The following is a 10,296-nucleotide window of genomic DNA, read 5'->3' as shown; positions in this document are numbered from 1 at the left end:
AGAATTACGTAAAGGTGGGAATGCCAGAATTGGGACGTCAATGGAGCCTGTGTTAGAATGAGCCTTTCATGGGTAGCTCCCCACAACCCTCCAGCTTGGTGCTATCTGGGCGGATTCCAGAAGTGAACAGAAACAGAAGACGCAGCTGATGGCTGCCTCGCTGCCTGGCGTCGCCTATGGGGACATCCCCACAAGCCAGAAGATAATCAAAGGGCTCATGAAAACGATGGCTCCCCAGCTCCACAAGCGTAATTCACAATCTCAACGACGTTAATCGCAGCCCTATAAAAACGCTGCAGGAATTGCAAAAGGAGGTGCTTTCTCCACGTTCTTTGCCGCGCCCCCACATACTTTCTGTGAAAGGCAGTAATTGATTGCCTTTCCCCCTCACCCCCTCCAGAGGACATCGTTATAATCCTGCCGATGGCGAGTTCCCCCACTGCCCTTGCTTCTTTTCGAGACGCCGGAACAGAGCACCCCAACAGAGGACACGGAACGAGACAGGCGTGTGAGAAGCATACTGTTCTCTCTTCTGTGCGCTGAGCAAATGTTAGACAATCCAAAGGGAGGGACATCCTAAAAACAACTGATACAGGCACATAAGACAAGTAGAGATGAGGTCACCGTCACAGGTGGCCCGAGGCTTAGGAGACACCCGCGCCAAATGCAATGTGATTCTGCAAGCATTTGCCGTTGGGGACAGCCAGGGGAAGCGTAGGCAAGGACTCCTTACACGATGTTTGCAACTTTTCCGTAAGGCCAAATTTACTTTCAAGTTTGGCAAATATCTTTTCACCGGAATTTGAAAAACAGTTCCGTGTCCGTCCGTTCTCATGACCGTCACCGTGCTCGGTTTAGACTGCTGAAAGACTCCATAAGCCGTGCTGTAAGACATGGGTGCCTGAGAATGATCAGCCGTCGCGAAAGCTTTCTCCTATTTTCATTGACTATGGAACTCAGTATCTGCAGTATGACGCCTTATAACATGGAATTCAGTGCTTCGACCCTGTGAACAACCAGATCGATAATAGCCTACGAAAGTAACTTCAATATATCTTCAGGGGTCAAATGGTGCCTTTTTCAGAAAGCAAAGATGCAGGGGAACAGTTCTTTCGAAGGACTTAACAAAATCTTATGAAATTCACTATTAATGACATTGGCAAAAAACCAAAGTTTTCCAATTTTTAACGGTGACCAAAAAACGTAGAAGAGCATGCATGCAGTAATAAAGGTGGAAAAATATTTATGAGTTTTTATAAGAAAATGAGAATTGATACGTACCCACTATCCACTCTTGAAAGAAAGATTTTTTATTCTTCTTCGTGTAAAATTTCCAGGGCCGTTTGAATCCACTATCACACTACAAGCAGACATTCCAACTCCGAGCTAATTCAAGTTAAAGCTAAAGTTACAGTGACATCTTGCCTAAAACCCTTGTTCTGTCATTATGCTGTAGCACATTTGGCTAGAAATTTTACGAGTGATTATTCACTCCTTTAATTAATGTAAATTTCATGTCGTTTATGACCATGTAAATATCTTGATGTCACTTCTCCCTACCTCCGTAATGAGTACAAACATAATTTCATCTTGGCCACCTACAGTTAGCTGGGGTCCAGTTAAATGTCAAAGTTTTAAAATTCCTCCTTAGCAGGGTACATTTCCTCTAAATCATGTAATAACGAGAGCCTATCTGCTGGAGGCAATAAAACAGTGTGTGCCCTCTGTTATTACTCATGAGCATGAAAGGGCTTTATTATCACACAGAAGCACCTGACCTATGTCCACAGAAAACTGAAAGGTGATGTTGTTTTTTGCTGTAGGAGATACACACACACATATAATATATGATATATGATACATAATATATGTAATATATGTAATATATAATATCCCAAGCCACTAGACTTCTTGATATTTTATTACATATATGGTTACATTCTGGACGAAGGTGTTTGAATCATGTACTGCTACAATGAAACGGGTCCGTAATCCACTTCAGTGAGAAAACAGGATGGGAAATAGAACATCCTTCAACGCATCGAGGATGTGCAAGATTTAGCATCAGTACCTGTAGATGGTTTTCAATGAGGGGTGCGGTTTATTTATCTTTCTGGTGAACATCTTACATCCTTACATTCATTCACGTCTTAAAAAGATGTTTAAGATAATGCTATATAGTTGCCTTTCAAGGCCACATTTTCATCAGACTAAAGTGGAAAACCATGAAGATGTCATTCCTTCATGTTCTCAGTAATAGGAAAAAAAGCTTCTTAATACACATCAGTGACATGGCTGAAACTTACTTCCACTTTATGATGTAGTCATCATATTATCGTGTTTGTATCATTAACTTTCACATACATCTGACATAATAGATAATAGCTATTCAGAACGATGACATATATCATGAAGTTATGCACCTCATCTATGGCCACCTCGAGATAGATAAGCCACATCTGCTACACATCAAAAGTGTTGTGCTTTTTACTACAGTAATTTGTCTCCACGTCACTTAGGTGCTGTTTCACAATGTTTTGAGGTGTAAAGAGGGTGGACGATGGTAATGAGAACATTTTGGGTCACATGGAAGATCCCGCATTGAAGTCTGTGATGAATGTTAATTCAAACACCAGGATTTAGAGCAACTTAAAACTCCTTTGTTTCCTGGTGATAAAGTACAACATACTCACAGACTGACTTGAGACCTAGAGGCTACTGATCTGTTGATTCACTTTAATACCCTCTTCTGTATACTAATAATTAATTTTAAAGTATAGCTGATTTTAAGAAAAATTCCAGAATTGTATTTATAATATAAAAAAAGAAACCAGAAACTCTACACAGCACAAAAATCCATGGTTAGATGATAACTATGAATTTTTCCAATTTCAGTTCAAGCTTATAAATCACAGAACATTAAATGGCAGAGCAAAAAAGTTTCTCCTTAGACAGAGAAATAAATCGTCAGTGTTGTTCCAGGCGTGATAAAGCTTCAGTGACTGGGGATGTTGCTGTCCGATCAGATATTTATGCTGAGAAAAACAAGAGGCAGCGAATGAACAATCAACGTCTAAGGGAACCGTGATCATCAGAGAAAGAAGCAATTTCTTTGGACATATTAACAGTTTCTATTCTGAGGATGTCACTTCTTGCGAAAGAAGATATTCTATGCACATTTGATAGATAATGAAATTATTACGACGGTACAATGAGGCTTCCCGGTGGGTGCTATAGACTAAATGTTTGTCCGAGTTCTTCGTAATTCACAAAAGAATACTGTGAGAGTCTGCACTTCAGATGAACAGTTCGCTTCAAAACACCAATGAATGAGTTTGCCTAAAGGTTTTCAGGTTGGAACACAAACTTCCGCAAGCCGCCATCTGGGGATCATAAATAACACTTGGAAAAACAAGAAACCCAAACACAAGAACAAAAGAATTATTAACAGGGCAGCTCTCTCTTGGGTGCTAAGCAATATTTAACAGTGAAGGAGGGTCTCTCCTTCATTCTACCGCATTTTTTAAAAAATCTCTTGGCTATTAATTTTTACTCACATTATCTCATTTCTCACTTTTTATATGTGGACATTTCCCTGCCAAATCACCATCACCATCATCATGACCAACATCACCTCCCCCAGCCACACCACCGCCGCCTCCATCACCTACATGCTCACTTCCACTGCTGCCTCCGTTACCGCCACCACCACCACCACCATCAGCGCCACCACCGCCGTCACCACCGTCACCACCACCACCACCACCACCATCACCACCACCGTCACTGCCACCACCATCATCACCATCATCATCACCATCGTCACCACCATCATCACCATCACCGTCATCACCTCTATCTTCATCATCACCTATACCACCACCGCCATTACCGTAATCATCATTATGATAATAGTCTTTTTCAAACAATTAATCAGCACTTTCACCTCCAAATGACAAGAAAATGAGAGTCTTTAGAGGGACAAAACCAGGTTTTTCTTCCACTATATTTAAAAGGCCATATCATAAAGGATGCATAGACTCTTTTTTTTTTTTAGGCGAGGCAATCCTTGGTTGACCTCACAGATTGCAAGGACCGTGTCAACTTACAATCTCTTATTTATTTTTGTTTTTTATGCCTATAGCACCTGGTCTTCCTAAGTGGTCTCCCATCCAAGTCCTAACCAAGCCTAACCCTGCTTAGCTTCTGAGATCAGACGGGATCGGGCTTGTTCAGAGTGGCATGGCCGTAGACTGCATAGACTCTTTATAGAAATATTTTTAGGAATAATTGTAGAATCTAGACGTGTCCATTGTATAGTTCCATGAGTAGGAGACTTGGCCCCGATTCAGAAAGGCTAGCACCTTGATGGAGAAGATTCAAGTGTTTTATAGTGGGCGATCCAAGTATTCTTCGCCTTTACCTCTCCTTCTGCTACTGCTCTGTTATAGGAACTTTGTGTCAGCTTTTTGGTAAACTCGAAATGTAGCAGCGTGGTACCTGTGGAGACCTAGCCTTTGAGAAGGCCCTGCTTTGTGCCTCGTTCCTGTGTTCAGTGACACAGTAAGAGTACAAGTCAGTCTTTACGACATATCGTGAGAATTCAACAAGGTACACTCATCCCTGGAGCGTTTTCAAATGGACCTCCAAGTAGATCTTAATGCCTGATGATTTCAGAATGCAGTTTGGTTAGAACTGGGAAGAGTTTATCAGAAATTAGGGACCGTAAGCATAGACTACCCAAACACTGTCTAAAATACTAAAGCCCCCTCTGAAATGCTTTGTGCTCATTTTGCTGGTCAACGGGGCTCAAGTTCCAATCCTCTTTGATTAAAAAACAATCCCCATCCCACCTCCACTCCTTATATAAACAAAATAATGTTGGCATTCTAATTTTTTTGCACCTGCAGAGTAAGGTGCAGGGGCCAGATCCAGCTCACCACCTGTTTTTATAAATAAAGTTTTATTGAAACACGGCCATACCCATGTGTTTGCATATTATCTGTGGCTGCCTTCTCACGACAATAGTTTCTTCATAAAGCCAAACATATTTACTATCTAACCACGAAAAATAAAAAGATTGACAGTTTATATCTAGATAAAAGACAGTTGCAGTGTTTTGCCTTCCCCAAGGTTTGTCAAACGCTAGAATCCAAAATGGTGGTACTAATTTGGTTGAATAGAATTTGGGCTTTGAGGGACAAAAGCTTGAGAAATAGCCACACAGGCTCTTGTAATGAATAAATGAATGTATTATATGATGACTTTTTGAACTCAGAATTTCAGAGGCAATGTGGAAAAAAGGAAGAATTGGTCTAAAACACAACACAGTGTCACAAAGACCCATGCCACCTCAGGATTAACACAACATTTAAATTAATGTAACCGGAACTAGTTCAGATCGATCACAATGACATCGGTTCCAGCTGTTTTTATTTTTACTGAGTTTGTCATTATCTAGAATCACATACAGCTGGATCCAATCAAATGAAGCGTTACCGTCAAGCTATTCTCTAAAATGTTATAAAAATCAAGAAAAGCATATGAGATAACCTTGACATTAGTCTTCAAGACTTTGCCATTAGAAAGAGATTGTCTCCCAAACCCTCCCAAGTCACTTCACTAACCCCTTAGCTGGTATTTTTATTCTGTAAATGTTCTCAAATCTTTTGATTCCGAAACTGATCATGGTTTACTTACATGAATATATTAGTTTACATTACTTTAAGCCTTAAAATCACTTATTTGGCTACATTTCATATGATTTCCCTTAGCGATAGTGTTTAGATTCTGTTGTATGGGTTTTAATTCTATAGTGTATACGTTTGGCCTCTTTTTTATTATAATAATCCCTAAAGTTAATCTTAATTTACTCACAAAATAGGGTTGTCTGCATTTTTAATTCCGTAAGTGTAACATTACAGCTTGACTTATTTCACTGGGAATTTATTCTAGTATAATAACTATCCTTTACTTATTTCTAGTAACATTTGCTCGGAACTTTGAGTTCTCATGAGTATTTTATATTGAATGCTAATGCTATTGATTCAAATATCTTAATTCTTTTAGATATTTTCATATAAATGTACAGCAGTGTTTCTCTCTGTAAAACCTGACAAATGCCTTACCTAAGTTATAGGTCATGGTGTAAGCAATTCAGAGAGCTCTTATAAGTAGTAATTAATTGGGTAATTAATTTGAATTATATTCAGAAATACAGGAACAGGGAATTTATGTTTAAAGAAAGGTAACGAGTATACGATATTACCAAATAAATAATTCTAAGTAAAGCTGATTTCAATCCAGCTGCCAACAAGTTTATATAACTCATGCACATAACTTTAAAATATCTATCATACGTGGTCTTAAACTTTAAGGAACAATATGCACACTGCATCTTAAGGTTCAGAACTTAATCATCTTCCATATCTCCATGATTATTCCTTAACTAAGAGTTGATGGCCTTTTATAAAAAATGCCCGAAGGCACATACATAAAATATGTACACAGTCATGAGCTGCAGATAGAGAATGGATTTATAGTTTAATAGGAAACATAAAATCTAAGATTGAGAAACTATAATTAAAAACAGAACATGGAATGTGCTCTTGGTTCCCCATCAAATAGAAAACTCCCCTTTTTCTTGGTGGAAGAAATCTTGTAGCCGGTAGTAAGTACCGCAGGGTATTCCTTTCCAAAATATTGTAGGTTAGGTTGCAGCAAAAATACAAATGGTACTGGAAAAAAAAAACCCAGGGCTAATAACAGCAGGGCTGTCGCCAATCCTAAGTCCAAAGAAATAAAGAAAAGGAGACGATGATAAGGGCCTAGAAGAGGAAGTCTTGGGTGGGGGTGGCTGTGACGTGGGCATCTGATAAACTTTGTAAAGATCATGTGTCGCCACTTGGAATCAAACAGAGATGTCCATTGTAATTTCCAAGCTGGCTTCCAGCTTTGAGAGGTACTCATTGGTAGAATTCATAGTGTCCAGCCTCCAGGGACAGAGAGAGAATGGACACCGTATCTGAAGAGGCAAATACAAGATACGTTTTATCATTTTGGCATTTCTCAGCTACGGACTCAACCTTAATATGCCTTGGAGAATCATGATCCCTCGATCCAAGGATAATTATTCCTGGTACAAGCCATTCTCGGAGATCTCAACAGTCTTTCCCGAAATTCAGTTAGGATAGACGAAAATGCCGAGTTAAAACCAATGGGGAGTTTCAATAACTTGTATTGGGGGCCCTTGGGAAAGGCGTGAGGGGACAGCTTCTCTTCCATCACTGGACATTATCACATGCACTGTGCATGTGTTGTATTGTTCTGTGATGTGTGGAATGACGTGTAGGACTCAGGCCACCCCCTCGAGAAAGGAGGAGCCAGATGGCAGAGAAGAAAGATGAGGAGGAGCATGACTCTTTGCAGGCATTGTTGAGTCACTGGGTCCCCACGCAGGAGCCCTCTGCTTTGGCATTTAATTCTTTGTAGAATGATACATTATTGTTCTCATAGTTAAAGCTATCTTGAAACAAGGACTTTTGTGACTTTCATCCAAAGGCATTCTAATCTGTGCAGGTCCCATGAAAAGAGTTGGCTGTAAACTGAACGTAAGGTGAGCCAGGTTCGTGAAGCCCAGCATATTGGAAGTCCAGAATGCAAGAAGTTGCATACAGAGGACTAGTGAAAATTCTTAAACATTGGAGTGTCACATACAAAGGAATACATAATGTTAGACAGATGAAAAGCAACAAGGTACATGCAGAGAAGTAAGCGAAAGCATTAATGCAACAATTGAAAATTCAAGTATTACGAACTTTAAATAGAATGCAAATCTAACAAATGGAAAATAAGACAGTAGGAGAAATTCATCGAAAAAAAAAAACAAGATGAATGAATTGAGGCAGGAGCAAAGAAAGGGAAAAAATTTTTAAACGTTTAGTCCCAATTATATCTTTCCTTGAATATACATATCTATACATATTTTTATTTATATATACATTATATATATATTTTTTTAAGAAGTTGCCTAATCTACAATTCAGAATTTTTTGCAACTCAGGTTATCAATGTAACAAAAAACATTCAGCTGAGGGTCATTTTATTTCAAGGATTATCAACACATAAAATTCCAACCCAGTCAATAAATATGAATTTAATAAACAGGAACAGAAAGAAAATAATAAAATCTATTGTCTTTTTTCCAAAAATAAAATAAATTCTTAAGAAATTAAGTAATATTCTCAGTATCCTTAAACCAGGAAAGCGAGACATCAGTGAAATTATCATTCATCTTTTTTGTCTTATTTATTATGGCCAACAGCACTTAGTATATGGCCAGACATTATGTTGGGACTAAGAGTGAAAGAATGAAAAACACAGAGGCTTCCTTCAAGCAATCCACGACGCAAAGGTTAAGAACCAACAACGAGTTGAAACACAGGTAGAAAGTCCTGTGATTTAGGTGTACCTGGGGTCTTACTGGAGCACAGAGAAATGTCACCTGACAAAGCTTGGAGATGCACATGGGGAAGATCAGGGCACAGTCTCTGGAGAAACCGAGCCTCAAGTGGGTTTTGAGCAATGGCGACGGATTACGGGGAGAAGGAAGTGATGAGCGTGACGTTCTTCTCAAGAAGAAGTCGGCTGCCACGAGCCATCGGCGTGGCGGGACGCCGCTGGTTGCTTGGGAAGGGAGGTAGGACTGCAGACATACGCACGGCCACGGCAGAGGGGTCTCGTTGTTCTAAAGTGGAATGCCTTGTTCTTTTCTCACTTAGTTATGGAGAAAACTTGCCTCTGCACCAGTAAATATTGTGTGTAATTTCCTAAACTTTTGGGATGCTTTAGGGGCATTGAATGAGGACTGTTGTTTCTAGCTCAATCGATTTTCTGTGGCTCATGTGACCAAAGAATTAAGGGGTGTTCATTTTCTCAGATTACCGTGTTTCTTGCCGGAAATAAAAAACGCAATTTTAATATTAAAATATAGTCATTACTTTCACACCAGATCGAATTCAATGAAAGACTTCTCGCATATCCGCGATTTAAATAAATGAATGTGTATATGTACGTGTGAGTGCTTCTGTGTCTTATAAGTGACTCAACCTTTATGAGCGTTTATAAACCTATCAAGGTCAATAAGAGCAAATTGCTTGTAGATATGTTAATACGAAATTATTCATGCTAGTTTGATTTGCATAAAATAAATCATTAACACTTACATATTTGATTTCAGCTTCCGGTGATGCAGGTTTTTAAATAAGATTTGTAAAACCAAATGGTATTTTCGCAAAGGCCAGATCGAAATTTAACCATCTTTATCTGAATTTAGTGGACTGACAGAGCTAACCGCCTCCTGGAAATAATATTAATTGAAAAGTATTTTAATACCCCCTACTAAGGATAACATTATAATTATTAATGAAACGTCTACGAACTCCTAAAAAGGCATGGATGAATAAAATTTTGTACTCTGTCCAATATAAGACCACATATAAATGTACCTTGTGGTTATAAAGTCTGAAACCGCGGTTGTGCGATTCCATAGATTTCATCATTTGACAAAAGTTTTTATTTTCTTTAAATTTCCACTTAGGTTTTGAACAATCTGAAGCTTGAAAGGATTTATCAGAAGGTGAAATCTCTGCTTTTACAGAAATCTTTGATGCCATCTGAAAACAGGAATTACTGGTCTTTATTTTAAGAACTGACAGATGGATTCCCTAAATTAGAAGACATTATTTTTTCTGACATTTCTCAAGATATCAGCAAGGTTAGATGAGGTAGCATCATGTAAGCAGCATTTAATAACGTCGTTTCTGACACACACACACACACACACTGAAGAGTACCTGATAGAAGTTATTGACCTTGACGAGAGGAAAACACATGGATGCCTTTGAATATCCCACAGTTTCTGGGATTTTCAGCTCATATGTAGATTACTGGTTAAGAACGCCTCCTTCAGAACGTAAATTATCCTTGCAAGAATGAGATGCCTTTTAATTTGGGAGAAGAAAAGATAAGATTACCAGCAGCAAAGTCTCACGATGCAAATGCTACGTTACCAGTATTTCCTGAAACACCTGGATATTTAAAAAAAAAAAAAATGATTTGCAAGAGTAAGAATTTTTCATGGCCTTCATGTAGATGTTATAAGAATAACATGCAACTCTTATTATTTCGACACAATTTTCTAAAGCCGTATTTTCCAAAGTTGAAATCTCAAGTAGGATCGAATGCCAGTGAATTCCTCCATCAGTTCCTAGTGGATACAAAGTCTTTTGTTGTTGC

The 10,296-nt window shown here is 38.8% G+C and overlaps 1 pseudogene; it reads right to left on the bottom strand.

Moving 5' to 3' along the window:
- Positions 1-4,135: 4,135 nt before the first annotated feature.
- LOC112476794 lies at positions 4,136-4,254 on the bottom strand (annotated as a pseudogene).
- Between the last annotated feature and the right edge of the window lie 6,042 nt (positions 4,255-10,296).

The sequence above is a fragment of the Pteropus alecto genome, unplaced genomic scaffold, assembly GCF_000325575.1.
Source record: "Pteropus alecto unplaced genomic scaffold, ASM32557v1 scaffold142, whole genome shotgun sequence".
NCBI classification, from domain to species: Eukaryota; Metazoa; Chordata; class Mammalia; order Chiroptera; family Pteropodidae; genus Pteropus; species Pteropus alecto.
Note: the sequence above shows the minus strand (reverse complement) of the source record. Positions and strands in the feature narration are given on the sequence as shown.